The sequence below is a fragment of the Drosophila ananassae genome, chromosome 3R, assembly GCF_017639315.1.
Source record: "Drosophila ananassae strain 14024-0371.13 chromosome 3R, ASM1763931v2, whole genome shotgun sequence".
Classification (NCBI taxonomy): domain Eukaryota; kingdom Metazoa; phylum Arthropoda; class Insecta; order Diptera; family Drosophilidae; genus Drosophila; species Drosophila ananassae.
The window spans coordinates 20,119,183-20,134,545 of NC_057930.1; the positions used below are offsets into that span (position 1 = coordinate 20,119,183).

Below are 15,363 nucleotides of genomic sequence, written 5' to 3' on the forward strand. Positions count from 1 at the left end.
TGGAAGTGATTTTACCATTTTAGTCAATCAAAAAACTTTAAAATAAGGTATAATATTTTCAGAATGCAAAACGACTATTTAACTCCGCTTTTAAATGATAAAAATCAAATGAGCTGTCAATTACTATTATGACATTTGGCCCACAGTCGGTTTATCGCGGGCTTTGTCACCATTTGCTAGTTGCATATTTAATTTTATTAAATCTTTTTGCATGAGATTGCAAATTAACAGTGTTTGTAAATGATTAAAATAAAATCGTATGTCAATTCATAATATTACTGCATACTTTAGTCATTGTTTTAAAATTGCATATTTAATTTCACTCAATTCCATTTGCAACAATTTAACTTCTCTATAAACTCAAATATTAGATTTTGTGTTTTGGTCAGAGAGTCAATTAAAGAAGGCTAATTATCATATGTTTTAATGGCTTTAATCAACAGTTTATTGTTTGTGGATTTAAATTATTTTTTTTCATTTATGTATAAGTTGTATTTCACAAACAAAAACTTAATTATTTTCTGAATAAACGTCCATAAAGTGTCGACAATTCTATTAATTTTCAAAGTCTAATATCCTGGCGATTTGAATGACTCCACCCTCTTCAAAACCCACACCATTGCTTCCTGCCACGGACCATGCCACATTAGACACGCTTCATTCCTATGCACATTTCATTGGTCAATTGACTGTGAAAACCTGGGAAAACAAAAACACAACCATAGCAGGAGCCGGAGAAGGACCAGTAGGAGGAACAAGGACCACAGCAACAAGCCACGGAAAATTACTAATGCATTTCTAAAGAGTTTTTCATCAACTAAAGTCCCAGTAGCAGCTGCTAACTGGCTGTTACCTGTAACCTGACTCTCGCTGCCATTCTTTAAAGCAAATATCATTAGCATTATGATGCCACCACCCCTCAGCAGCAGCAGCAGCTCTGTCACACCCCTGACATACCCCTGTTAGACTCCATGCCACACCAAACCTGCCACACAGCTGGGCCCCCGATCTGCAGCCCCTCGGCTGTTGCCATGTTTCATATGCACATTTACACAAACAGCCATCAGGGGGCTTGACGTTCACACAACCTGCGGACATATCTTCACATATGTATGTGTATTCTACAGGAAAAAATGGGAAAAAATCTGAAAAATGTCTCTGGTTCTCAGCTAAATACCCTTTCATTAAAGTTTTATTGTCAAGTTCCACAAATCATTGTTTTTTCTAGATAAATTATTGGTCAATGCTAGAATAATTGCTAGGAGTAATCAAATTACTATTAACTATCAAGGAAAGTATATTGTATGCATTCCTTTTATTCAATATAAAATCATGGTTAATATACATTCTTTCTTTAAAAATCCAGGAAAGATTTTATACTAATTGGCCATAAGTAACTTACAAATTCAAGATATGCAGTCGCTTTCGACTGGAATCCATATAATAAATAAAACTTTAAGACATATACAGATCAAGATGGTAAATTGATAGATTATTGGTACTATTTTTCCCCCCAAAGACTATACAAACTATAAGCTTTTAGCTTATATTACCCAGCGGATGAGCCGAGTACGGCGAACAACAAAATCATAAACAAAAGCGACAACATTGAGTGAGAAATATCATGTGCGCAAACACAGAGCAGATTGCAAAATCTATTGCCTACTTGAAGGCACAAATGCGCCTCACGGACATACAGGACTCGTGGCTGTGTGTCAGTTGGCTGCATGTGTAAGTGTTGCAATCGAGTTTGCCTGGTGAAACTTTTTGCTATTCCACATTACTTGAAAAGCAGGCGAGGCGAGCGATAAATATATACAACATATTTCCATTTGCTGAATTGCATAAGCCTGAGCCACCTGGCTGTGTGTTTTGCACTGTGGTTGTGGTGAAGGTGGTGGTGCTGATGCTGCCTGTGGTGGAGTTAGTGGCTTTACTGGCCTAGCCAGAAGCATACGCATGGCGAGCTCAGCCAACCAGGCCATGCATTATTTTATTCAATTTTTGCCAATTTGCTGCTTGGATACAAGATAAGATCCAGCAAGGAGGCTTGAGTGGGATGCCTTTCAATAAGCAGGATCTCTGTTCCTTTATGGGAGGAGTGGGAGGATGAAAATGCAAAAATGCACTGCATACATTTAGGCTCAACACTGTTTACTTTATCCCGGGCCCATTCAGTTCATCCTTCAGGATAGACAGGACGCAGGAATTGTGAAGAAATTCTCTCCCTAGGCCCCTGTCTGTAAAGGGCTCGGCTTGTATGACAAGTTGTTAGAGTTGTTATTGATGTTGTTGCTGCTGCTGTTATTGTATTGTAGTTTAAGCCATTGATTGCATTGAACCGGAGCTTCGTTGATTTTTGGCTTTTTCGATTCATCCAGCATCCATCCGACCTCCAACATCCAACAGCAGCTGAAGCAGCAGCAAAAATGAAGTTTTTAAGTCTTTTCGAAAATGTTTTAGCTCCTCTTCAACTTCGTCCTGCTCCTTGCATATTGTTTGCAATATTTTGTGTGTGTAGATGGGACATAAGCTGACTGATGTTGACGGAATGGATAGGCATTTTGCATTATACTGAGTCGCAAGACAGTACATGCCACTGTCCCCGCCATCCAAAAACTGAAAGTTGGTAAATATTCCACTCCACTGTTGCCTCGACCCGATATTTCAGAGCACTATACATCCTTTATCAAGTGGGTCTAAGTGCCCTGGCGATAGACAAAATTGAAGGACTGTTTGAAGGAAAAATATCAATATGAGTGTTTGTGTCAGCTCCCTGGCAATTATTACTTTCTGAATGGAATCTGGACGACTTGATGGATTAAATAGAATGATTGCGTTTTAGGAAGAGTAAGCTGAAATCTATTTACCAAGCTTATAAAGTAGTTTTCTCCTAAAAGGTAGGCAATATGACCTGTTAGTACTCTTACTATTATGATTTTAAAGACTTGAACTGAATATACTCATATCTCATTAAAAAAATATTAAAGAAATATCCAAAATAAGGTGCAACAATGCATTTCTACTCGACACCTTCTGTAAAATGTACATTACCGCCCTCGGTTATGCTTCCAAAAGTATTTTATGTATTTTGTATCCTAGTTTGTTTTATTATATCTGGTGTTGTTTGAATCAGCGCTCAGACCCGCTAAGCAGAGAACCACCTGCTCCAGCTTCTGCTCCTGCTCCTGCTCCTGCTGCGACCTTTGCCACCATTGCCGGAGGCCGGAGGCTGGGGGCGGGCAGGTGGAAATTCGTTACATAGTTTGCAAATAAATTAGAATTTGCTACAGCCAGCGGCAAGCAAATTAGAAACCGCTTGAACTACACGGGGCGAAATGTGCGTGTTATAACTGCCAAGCACACACAGATACTAGCACGCACACACAGATACTAACACGCACACACTCATATACAACACATCCCAAAATGAATCCAACTGCCGCCAGCCAAATGTGCGTGCAAAAGTAAACACGAAGGAACACAAGGAGTAGTAGTCGGGGTGTCCTGGGAAGTGGGCTGCTGGGAGTGGGGCTGGGACGATGAGTGGGCGGCTGGTAGGGGGGCTGGATGAGAGGGGGTGGGGCTTGGGAAAACAACAGCAACGCCCCGAGATGAAAGTCGAACCAAAGCCAGGACAAACGAACGAAGAACCGCAGGTAGAGTTAGCAGATTGTAAATGGAATTTAAAAATCCCTAAGGAACCAAAACACACCCTGGATAATATTAATAATGCAGAATAATTTAATTTTCTGCATGATTTAAAAATAAGAAAAAATGACAAGAATTTTAAAGAGGTTTAAAATGATTTTTGTTTTAAGTTGAAATTAAAGTTATATAGCTTTCAGAAATCTGTAGTTGTGTTTTATAATTTAAATTTTCAGTTCAAGTTTTTAATTAGAAATAGTTTTTACTTAGGATTACTTACATAAAAAACAGTTAGGCAAAAAATTAAATAATTTACTTCTAAGAGCCAGTAACTTTTGTAATTTTAGTTTAAACAAAGTTTATTGAATCTGCATCTGAAATCCTCGCACTTACTGCAAAAAAGCCAAAGTGATGGGTAAAAATCCTTGTTAGCCCCTTTTTTCGAGCTGTAAACTAACAAAAAACACCTTTAGCTTCTTTTTAGAGCCAGTCAACGCCTTCGATGCCTTTTGGTTTACCTGCGATGCCATGCCCCCGTCCCGGTACTCCCAGCCCCATCACATGCATTTCAATTAACGGACACCGAAAGCACTCCACAAAAACACGTGCTAGTATTGCCGTGCCACGCCCACCCCAGCCCGTAGTCAGGGGCGGGGGTAAGTGAGGGCGTGAGTAGACGGAGGAGGAGGAGGGTCTATGGGGTTGTACCCACATTGTTTACGCTGCGGGGACTGCACTTTATCACAATGCCGGGCCAGGTCAGAGCTGAAAACAAACTGCGGTCGCCATCGGAATTTTGACTTGCCAGGTGGCAGGCTCCCTTCCATCATCCAGAGACTGGGGACTTTTGGAATTTAATCACAGGGTCAGAGGTAAATTATTACAAAAAAAAATTAATGAGAAGAGAAAAATATCAATTATTGGAAGTGTTTTTGAAAATCATTTAATTAAGCAATAGAAGAAAGTCCCTAATATTCTCATCAGTTGTTTTTTAATCTTAAACTTTATTTGTCCATCTATTCCAGAGAATAATTTTATATATACAAGTTTGAAAATATTTTTAAACAAAGGCTTAATTAATGACAGATATACTCTTTACAATCTACTATTTATATTCTTAAAAACAAAAGATATCAAATATTAAATATTTTATTTATATCAAGACTTTAAATCCATTGTGCCTAGTTCGATTGTCAAAGGATGTGTAGGTCCTACTAGTTTTTTAGCCTTCAAGAGTATTTAAGTAAGCGGATAGTCCTGTGAAAACCACTATACTCCACTCCAAACCATTACCACTTGCCACACCAAGGGGCACGAGTGGGTGCAGTGTGTGAGGTAAAAAGCTTTTTAGCTATCTCGCGCACGCACTTCCGCCTCTTGTTGTCTGTTACCTGTTTGCCCCAAAGTCGGTCAAAGTAGCTGCCACAGGGCATGCTCCTACAGGCTATTTTGTTGGTGTGTGGATAGGTGGGTGGGTGTATGTTTTTGGTGGGGGGGCAGAGGTCGCTGCTTGCAACTCCAACGTTGCGTAGCGCCGCCCTTGGGCCTGGGAGCTGTGTGTTTTCTTTATCCATTGGTGGACAATTTTGTCAGCTGCATATGCAAACAATTACCGCAAAATAAAAGGTAAACAAAATTACTTCCGAGCAATTTCGCGTGCAAAAACACGCTCCTCCATCTCCAACCACCCAATCCCACTTTCCACTCAACCACTGCCTCCTCCACGCATCGCTAATGCATGTGTCTATATGGAAAATTATAACTTTTGCTTGTTTGCCAGAGATTCCGCACTGGATCGACGTCGAAAAACCACAAAAAATGGTTAACGAGGAAAAAATTAAGGGAGTAACTCCAAAGCAGGAGCTCGAATTTCTAATAAAAAAGTTTAAAGTCCATAAAAAAGCTCTCTTTAAATTAAATTTATTGTTGGTTTTAAAACCAATTAAAATAAAAATATTTGAACTAGATAGCATAAATATTTGGAGTAAACACAGCAAGTATTTTTATTTTTAATGTTATTTACAAATATGCCCTTGGAATTGAATTTCATGTTGTACTGATTTAGTACAAAGTTGATTTACTTTTGCGAATCGGATTGTTATTTTAATAGGATTGCGTGAAAAATCCAGCACAAAAATAAACAAAAATATTTGGGCGATTGCTGTGATTTTTCATGAAAAAGTTATTTGTACGGAAATGTAATACTTTCTTGCAAATGTCCGAGTAGTTGAATGAAAACCATCTTGGCATCATTATGCTTTTCAACATTCTCGATTGGCCACTGAAATTTGAAAAGCATTGAAACCATTCCGAGCAATTAATTTAACCACTTAACACGCAAACTTTGAGTGTAAATACTGGCTACTTCTTTAGGTCCTTCTCCGTTCCTTACAGTCCTTTTGCAGGATCTTACGCTTCAGCCACCGCAACCACAAAGTATGCAATTATTATATGGAAAGAAATCAAGCGTCGGAAGCGGAAAGCGTTGAAAGGTTGAGGAGTGTTGAGAACCGCCGCCCGCCGCCCGCCCCGAGTATAATTTCAATGGGCGCCTCAATCGACTTTAAAAAGCAATTGAAAGTTTAATTTTTCTCACACTTTGCTGTTGCTTTCCTTTTTTTTTTTTTTTGGTTTCTTTAATTGGCGCACACTCAACGGAACTTCAAATGCAGCTCACAGTTGGGTGCCATTATTATTTCCATTGCATAGCTCTGCAGAAGGCGTTGCCGTACCTCAGCCAGCTCGTTTTTTGCCCTTTTCGGGCCAGGCCAATAAAATGTCTGAGTTTTGTCTCCTCCTTCCCGCCCGGAACTCAGCCACCCACTGTGCATTTGGTTTTATCGGCTCCGGGTTCGACTCCGGGCTTCGTGCCTCAAGGCGTGAATGGGTTGAGCCAGCCGGAGGACATGCTTGGGGGAATTAGGGAGGGTGCCATGGAAACCGCTTATCAGGCAAATTTTTGGCCTTGTGTTGGGTCTTATTATTGAGAAATTAAGCGCACAGCGTGTGCATTCACACACACATATATAGCAAAGTTTCCTAGGTATATCCTGGTAACAAAACGGAAGTTCCAAGCTTCGTCGTTACAGCCAAAAAGCATCATCAGGTGGGGTTTGACAAAAGTTAAGACAAACTTTAAAGATAAAAAGCGAGAATTGCAGCGAGTTAAGAAAGTGTTATCCATGAGTATATAAAAATATATATTTCGAGTGTTAATAGGTGGGGGGCAGAGCTAACATAACAAGCCAAAGCCGAATATATTATTATAAACATTTAATAAAAATTGTATATTTTATGTTCAAAAGAAATAAGTACTCATTAGAGTACTTTACTCATTAGAGTACTTTAAGAAGCTTATTTTATGAAATTTATTGAATCATAAAAAGCTTCTTAAATGCAACTTATTCTCCTAAGAAGTGAGTCAATTATAATTGCATCTTAAATTGTGCGGTAAGGGCAATTTCAATTCAAGCATTTAAAACGCAATCAGCTGAAGAGCTCGTCTTTGTAAATTTTTAAAGGCCACTTGCGGGCAACCGCCCACCCAAGCACACTCACACAGTGACAAGGCAAATAAGTCACAGGCACTTAACGAGCAGCTATGGTGGCCCAGAGATGGTCGGGGGAGAGGTAATACGGAGTAGGGTGGAGGCGCCTAACAGGCTCTACAAACATAATCACAGGCTAAGCAATGACCGGCGACTGTAACTCAGGGGCGTGCTGGCGAGGAAGAGGCATGGCGAGTGCAACTCGATGCGCATCCAGCCCAAAATATGCAACAATTTATGCATGTTTACAAAGGCAATTTCTGCAACACGATGGCTAAGGTTTTTGGGGCTTACGGGGCTGAATGGGGGCGGGAGGTTTGGACAGGATGGGGGCAGGATGGATCTCCTGGGAGCGGCAGCAGCAAACAAATGACCAGTGCCCAGTGGCGATGGCGCGCTGCATACTTTTTGGAGCCGGTCAGGCTTTTGGCACACCGCAGAGCATAGACAAACATTGATCACTTACAGGAAGCCAGTTGCCTGCCAGTGGAAATTCGAGGGGGTGTGCGGTGCAGGAAGGGTACAGGAACGGGGCAGGATGGACGGCCGGCAGCTGGCCATAAGCCAACTGGCCATTTTGTCAGCTGCGCTGAGTTGCAGCAGCCGTCGCATGTTAATATCAGTCCGACATCCCAACCTCTTTCGGTCCATGCCCCACCACTCCGATGTCCTGGCATCCTGGCAGCCTAGCCGGTCTGGCGGGAGGGTAGAGACCGGTATCCGGACAGGCCTTGCATCAGGGGAATAGCACTTGGCCGTGGTGCGTCTATTGGTCAATGGATTAAAGGGAAAAGTCCACGTGGGAAAGTGCAATGCCATGGCACTGTGGAAACCCCTGATGCTGCACGCTCGTCGATAAAAACTACTTTTTTTTTTAACCTTGTTTTCTCGTAAATCCTTTGCAATGCGAAATGAAACAGGGCGTTCCATTGGAATTATGGTTTTGAAAAAGTTTCAGTCATTTAATCATAAAAGCTTACAAATTTACAAAGAATGTAAAGGTTTTTCTCTTTAAATTTAAGTTAGAAATAGGGGCTGTGCTGGCAATGAGAATCTCTATTTGTATTCCTTGTAATTTATCATTAAAATCATCACTGAGAATTGTTAGACAAATAGAAGCTGACATTTTCGGCAGTCACCATCATTTGGCAATCACCTTTAATTAGTTTGGCAGGAATAGGAGACTCGAAACCCAAACTCCATTTACTCACTCAATTTCGGCGATCTTGAACCAACAGTTTCCGCTGCCAATAATATTGGCAAACATTTTGGCATAGTGTCAATTAATTTCCCCGCCACCACCAGGACACTCAGCCACCACCACCACTTCCGCACTTCCGGCTACCGGCTTTCGCTCGCCTAACAACTAAACTGGCGAAATGAAGTTGACGTTGGCATCGCTGCCGCCGAATCAGGTGTTTGACATTCGGGTGTCGATGTCACTTGACGCCTTCTGTATGGTAGATTTTAGCCGTGACCCCGTTACCCTTTACCCCAGCAACCCACCGATTCTGCAATCCCATAACCCCTTAACCCCTTCGTCACCTTACCCGCCAGCATGCCAAACAACCTCACTGGCCCTGCGATTGCTATTTAGCTGATTGTGTGGTTGTGGCTTAAACGTCTGGTAGCCACCTCCTGCCTGCCACCTCCTGGAACCTCCTGCCACCCACCCAGCCGCAGCATCTAAATGAAGACGCCCTCAGTCGACTGCTGGCACAAAGTGCATGCATTTAATTAATTACACTATTTTGTCTTGGCGCTTAAAGTGAATTAAACTCAAATGGTTGGCGTTATGCTTGGCTGGGGGATAGAAGGGGCGTAGAGTTAAAATGATTAAAATGCTTAAAATATTACCATTATAAATCTAATTGAAAGGAGAGGGAATTTTTGTTAGATTTTATAAAAGCTCTTAAGCGCCTTGACTTTAAGAGTATTTTTAAAATTTAAGGAATAATAATTTCAAAAGACAGAGGGCAGAGATAGAAAATTGTTTCAACATGACTTTAAGATAGAAATACCTAAAAATTATTATTTGGTTCCACATTGTTAATTAAAAAGTAAAATATCAAATATAATATTAGGGAAAATTGTATAATAAATTGTGCTATATAAATATTAAAAATAAAAACTTCTGATTTAATAAAGTTTCAAATTACAACCAATAAACTACCTTTATTAAAAACAGAAATTGTTCAGAAAACTCCTCCTTTGAAATCTACATTTCAGCACCATGTCTCTATAAATTTTATTTTTTTTTAGACATTTTCCAGGCTCCTGTCTGTGAAAAAGGACATAAATGTATGTATTAGCCCGGCAACTGCAAACTTTATACTGCATTTTATTTATTTAATTTGATTCGTTTTCATTAACTTTACTCTCGCTTGCCATCTGTCTAACCGAGTCCGGTACTTTATTTGGGTATTTTGACTTTATGCTCCACTTTGGCAACGTAAAGCTTCATGGCCAGGAGAGCAACGGAGAAGGGGAAGTTGGGTTTTTGGGGGGGAAGACCCCGCACAGTTATGCAAATGTAATTAGTTGCATGACCGAAACCATAGAGCAATATTTATGGCACAGACTGTGCCGAGAAGTGAAAGCGGCCTCTGCCCGTCCTCTCGTCCTTGCTCCCTTCCCTCTCTGCATCCCTATCGGTCGCTACTGTATGTGCAACTGTTGTTGCCGTACGGAGAGTATCTGTGAGATACTTTTAATTTTTTACGATTTTTGTGGGCACGAGAGCTTTATGTTACCCTTTTTTCCAACGACGCTGCTGCCACCGCCACCGCCACCACCCACCACGCCGTTTGCCACCGATATTTACTTTTTTGTGCCGTTTAGAATATTTCTCTTGTCTGCCCTCCTTGTTTTTGTTAATTTTTTATGGTCGCAGGGTCCGGTACTAGGATCGTCCTAGGGGGAGGGGGATGGCAGAGGCAGAAGGGAGTAAAGGGATTCGGTTTTATGGCGGAAATGGCAACGCTTGCCACAAAATAAAACAAAAGATATTTGCAGTGTGCGGTGTGCGACGATAAAGTAGACTAGGTCGAAATAAAGATAAAATAGGCGAACGTTTTCGGCTGCCCCAAACACTATGCTATAAACGCCCCAAGACCCAAGCCCCACCCCCTAAATCCATCCGCCCACAGCCCGCCTCCCATTCTCTACCCCCTTTTTGGCATTCCTCTTGTAATTGCTGCTGCAGCTGGAAAACTAAGAAGGGAATGTTTAAAAAAAAATCTTCCTGCACTTTTGTCTGGTGCATGGCTATTGGGGAGGGGAAAAGTCTTTAAAAAAGATGGAAAAATCGAGGCAAGAGGAAAACAGTTGGTAAGGAAAAGCAGCTGAAAACTTTTGCCAGCCATTTGCCGGTGAAAATTGAGATTTATGAGTGCACTAGGTACTGGGTACTGGTGTACTGTGAGGTGAGAGCCTGGTAGACACAAAGAGCGAGTTAGAGTTGGCAGACAAAGCCATCTGCAAGGCTGCATCTATTTTGCCGAGTTTGTTTTTGCCAAGTTGGAACTTGGCATATTTCTCCATTACGAGCGTCGCCAGCAAATTGATTTGATTTGATTCGATTTTGAAGTCGATAAGCCCGCACTTTCAGTTTGCTTTCCCGCTCCATCCACTCTATCCACTGCCTCTTTCATTTTACTTTTGCCTTACATTTATCCTGCAGCTGCCAGGATACTTGGATGTAAAGCCAAGGTAAGAAAATTTGTAACTTCTGCTGCGAAAAACCCAACTTCCATCCAATCGCCGAGACGCAATCTTCCCCATTTGATTGGCAGAAGTAAAGTGAAAGAGTGGCCCCAACCGAGGGAGATGTGGATAAGCCAACAGACAAACGATTATGTAAATATCTGACATCTTGCCGGCAGACGGGCACGAAACACGAAAAAAAAATAATAAGAAATCCTCCTTGCCGGTCATCTACAGATTGCTTTTATTAATTAAAAACGATGTGCACTTTTATGGCAACACGCACGCGTGCCATTGGACCATAAATCGAGGAAGAGGTAAGATTGAAACAAAAATGTAAATGAAATGGTAAGAAAAATGTATTAAAAAGTGTAAGATGGATTTTAATTTGGACTCTCTAGGAGATATAAGATCCTGCAGGAACTCATCCGCAGTTCAACCTCATTTTTCAATAGAATAATAAATGGCTTTCGCAAAGCTGCTTATCGAAACACCAAACACCTAAAACCTGGAACTAATTCTGGTTAATATTCATGCGAAAGCCGCTGTCATTAACTAAAAGTGACTGCCCCCGATGCGAATCTATAATTCGGCGCGTATCCATTAAATTTACATCCGAATAAACTTTGTTTTTAATGTCCGTTTTGTATGAATTATCGCACACATACACATATAACACACATCCATGCGAACATGCTGAAATATCCTTGTTACTTTATACATTTTAATTTGGCAAATTTGTTTATCTACCTAGGATGGCATATCCTTTCTCCTCTAACTCTGGCTATATGTCCCTGTGTTGGTGTAGTTGTTGGACAAAGCTAACAATGTGCCATAGCTAAATACGAAAATACGTTGCATACTTTTGTGCGGTGGACGAGAAATAGGCGCCAGACCACAAAATTGTTGGGCACACATGCCACCGAAACACCAACACTCCAACACCAACAAACAACTGCAAAAACCAAAACAAAAATCGGAAAACCAAAGGAACAGAGGAGTGTTGGGATGAGGAGCTGTAACATTGGGCGTCGCGGCTCGCGATAATTATGTATGAAGCAATTATTTCGCCTGTCCAGTAGCGGCAAAAACAACAACAATAATAGGGCAGACATGCCGACAATAACTGTTTTGTTTTCGTGTTTAAGGTTCTTTGAGTACAACTACATATATACATACATAATGTGCATGTGTATGCATTTGCATTCGTAGGTGGTGGTGCGTGAGTGGGTGCTGTTATTGTTGTTATTGTTGGTATAGCAGTTGTTGCAAGTACGTGAGCCCCAAACAAATTGAAACCGACGCGTCGGGCAACAATTTGGTCCGAACTACAACATCAGCGTGCGAATGCTAGTTAAAGGCCTGACTGACGTCTATAATTATAAAGTGGACAACGACGGAACAGCACCCATAAAAGCGGCAACAATAATTTCTGCAACATTTAAGCACGTGTTCCGCTTCCGTCCACCTTATCCAATTGCCTGTTTTCACTTTGAAAATGCCCAAAAAAAAATATGAGAAACGGGATATGTGGATAATTAAGTTGCCAGCCTGAAAATATGCATTAAAAATAAACCACAATGTGCGTTGGTGTAAATGGTTTTCTTATTGTTGTTGAGACTCAAAAAAGTTAATTTAAGTTATTTTTAAGGGGAGCAATGCTAAATGTAAGCCCTAAGTTATCCTTCAACATCTATTGTTCTTAAAGACCCGTTCCAATAGTGGCATTAGCAATTCCAATTGCCTTACTTGCATTGCCGGACGTTTATGCCCAGCAAATAACTTGACCAACATGTTTCCAATGCCAGACATTCCGACCATAAAATGGCGCAGAACGATATGACCAGGACCTGAGCTCCGCCCAGCAAGAATCATCCCAGGGAGCCAACCGTTTAAATGTGTAATGAGGCTATGGGTCAGTTGGCATCGTTCCCTGTTCAGCTTTGGCTCAGGGTCGAAGGTGAAAACTCAGGACTCACTCGCGCACACACACACACACACACAAGACTAATTAAGCTATTTATTCGGTTTGAGGTTAAGTTCAAAAGCAGTTAGTTGCAGTCATTTTGGTGGTCAGATCCCAACGCAGTTCATTGAGGGCTCCACCATGTCAGAACATCAAAATGGGAGGAAAAAAAAAACGAAAATGAAAAACAGACTGCAACGCGCTTTTAGCTTATAACTTTAACTTTGCTTTCTGTCCTTTGCGGTTGGCCCACCGCCGACCCTCCCAAACCCATATCCATTTGGCAAAAGGCTACATTAAAGCCACATAAATCAAGTCGGGCGGAGTAAGAGAGTAAGCCGGGTTACAATTCATTAATTGACCGGAAAAATTGATTCTTCCCGACAACAACACAAATTTTTCGGATTAATTTTTTAGTAAATTGTTAATAAGCTTAACTTTAAACGGTCAATAATATTACACTTTTTTGCATTTTAAAGAGCTTAGTTTATTTAATATTGCCCTTTAAACATTTCATTCAAGTTTTCCAAACAGATTATTATAAATGGCACTTAATTGTATTTGGATATTTGTTTTTTAATTGTATGAAATGACTATTAATGTACTTTAATGATTTATACATATATTACATATGTATGAGTGCCAAATAGGTAATCCCAACATCGAGAATCGCTTTAGCCCCAAGTGTCGTTCAGTCATAGATAAGAAATAGCGAAAACGTTGAAAATAAGAGGAAAATCCAACAAAAGACAGCAGAGAAGTATGTGACTGGGCCATGGAAGTGGGCCTATAGCACAGATTGACGCCATGTTGGTAACATGTTCCACCATTTTTGTCCATGTTTATGTTTTTTTCGCGGCCATCCCGCCACCTTCCCCAGAGGCTTTTGCAGTCGGGTTCCATGGACAAAGTCCATAGCTGAGCCCCAGAGAATTTAAACGTACTTTCAAATTTGCACTGAGAATAATATTTATTTGAATATAAGTTTACTGAATTTTATTTCTAAGTTTTTTGGAATAGATAAAGATTGCAAAACTAAACAGAATTAAAAGTTTAAGTCAAGAACGAATTATTGCAATTAAAAAGAGAGCCAACATTGCGTATCAGTAATATTTTCCATATAAGGAAATGGAAAGAGAAAATTTTAAAACTCCCTAAAACCTATTTGTATGTCAAAGAGTACTTTTCGGTGTAGGAATTCGCCCACATTGTACCTCAACTGATTTCACATGTAAATCTTTTCGCATTAATCCTTCAGCCTTAACAGTTGTTCATCTTCTTGTTGCTTCTGCTGTTGCTGTCCTCTGTATTGTTGTTGCTGCTTGAGTTCACATAATGAAAAAGAGAAGAGTCCCCATGAAAACGCCTACCTATCCTCATGTATATATATATAGTGTACATACGTGTGTACATTGTGTGCATACATATACGTTGGATCCTTTATATCTGCCTGTATATCCATGTCCCGCATATCTCCGCTGCTCAGGGAAAATAAAATTTAATTTTAATGCACTTAACACCTTTTTCACTTATTCTGCAAAATTTATACATTCACCCAACGTGATATAATTTATGAATCTTTTTTTTTTTGCGAGTTTCACACACTTTCGGGGCCCATAATTACAAATTGATTTTTTTCGCCCCATTTTTATACCTGGTAATTAAAAAGTCCATTCATTTTTCAGAAATTCTATAAAGCAAACTAAGTGAAATATTAAAGATTGTTTTGGTTTCAAGTTATATTCTTTGTTGAACTAGAGTGCACTCAACTGTGGCTTTACATGAAACCACAAGGAATCGGGTATTCCAATTGGGTGTATTAAAGTCGAGAAGCTGATGTCTTTATTACATCCTGTTGTAATACCTGGTATTTGAAGAGTGGTAAGGTATATTATTTTCATAAGTACTTCAAAGATATTTAATTTATTAATATAAATTTAATGGAAATCTCACCAATAGTACACACTATACAGCCAAGAAGTAAGCAGCTGTTTCCCTTACTACACGGCGCAATATAGGGTACCCGAGTTGTCGAGATGTTCTACTTTTCGTACATCTTTTTGTGTTGTAGTTGCGGTGCTCATTAAGGCCTTTTGGGCAAGTGATTAACACAAGCTGTTGCATACCCCTGGGCGTAGGTTGAGAACTCTAGCAACATCGCATCCGAGAGGCAGCAGTAAAAAAAATTAAGTGTCGGCTGCCTTCAGGCTAACCCATTTTATGTTGGGCAACATTTGCATGTAAAAGACAATTGCCAAAGTGTAGTCAGTAACAACGAGGGAAAAAAATATACAGAGAGTACTAAATGAGCAAATAGTTGGGGAACCCAAACAATAAATAGCCCCCGGTTAGGAACTCAGATGTGCTAAGTGCACATCAAATGTTTCAGTAAGTTCAGTACAAAGTTTTGACCCTACAATACTTGTTAATATATTTAGGGCCAAGAAAATAATGAAATCTTTACAAGGGCTATAGTCCCAATTTCATTGAAGACCT

General features: G+C 40.3%; 1 long non-coding RNA gene across 1 annotated transcript; it reads left to right on the forward strand.

Moving 5' to 3' along the window:
* Positions 1-1,635: 1,635 nt before the first annotated feature.
* Positions 1,636-4,628, forward strand: LOC116654925. Its single transcript, XR_004310074.2, has 2 exons — positions 1,636-2,850; positions 4,122-4,628. It is a non-coding gene; the product is annotated as an uncharacterized LOC116654925 (long non-coding RNA).
* The last annotated feature ends 10,735 nt before the right edge of the window (positions 4,629-15,363 follow it).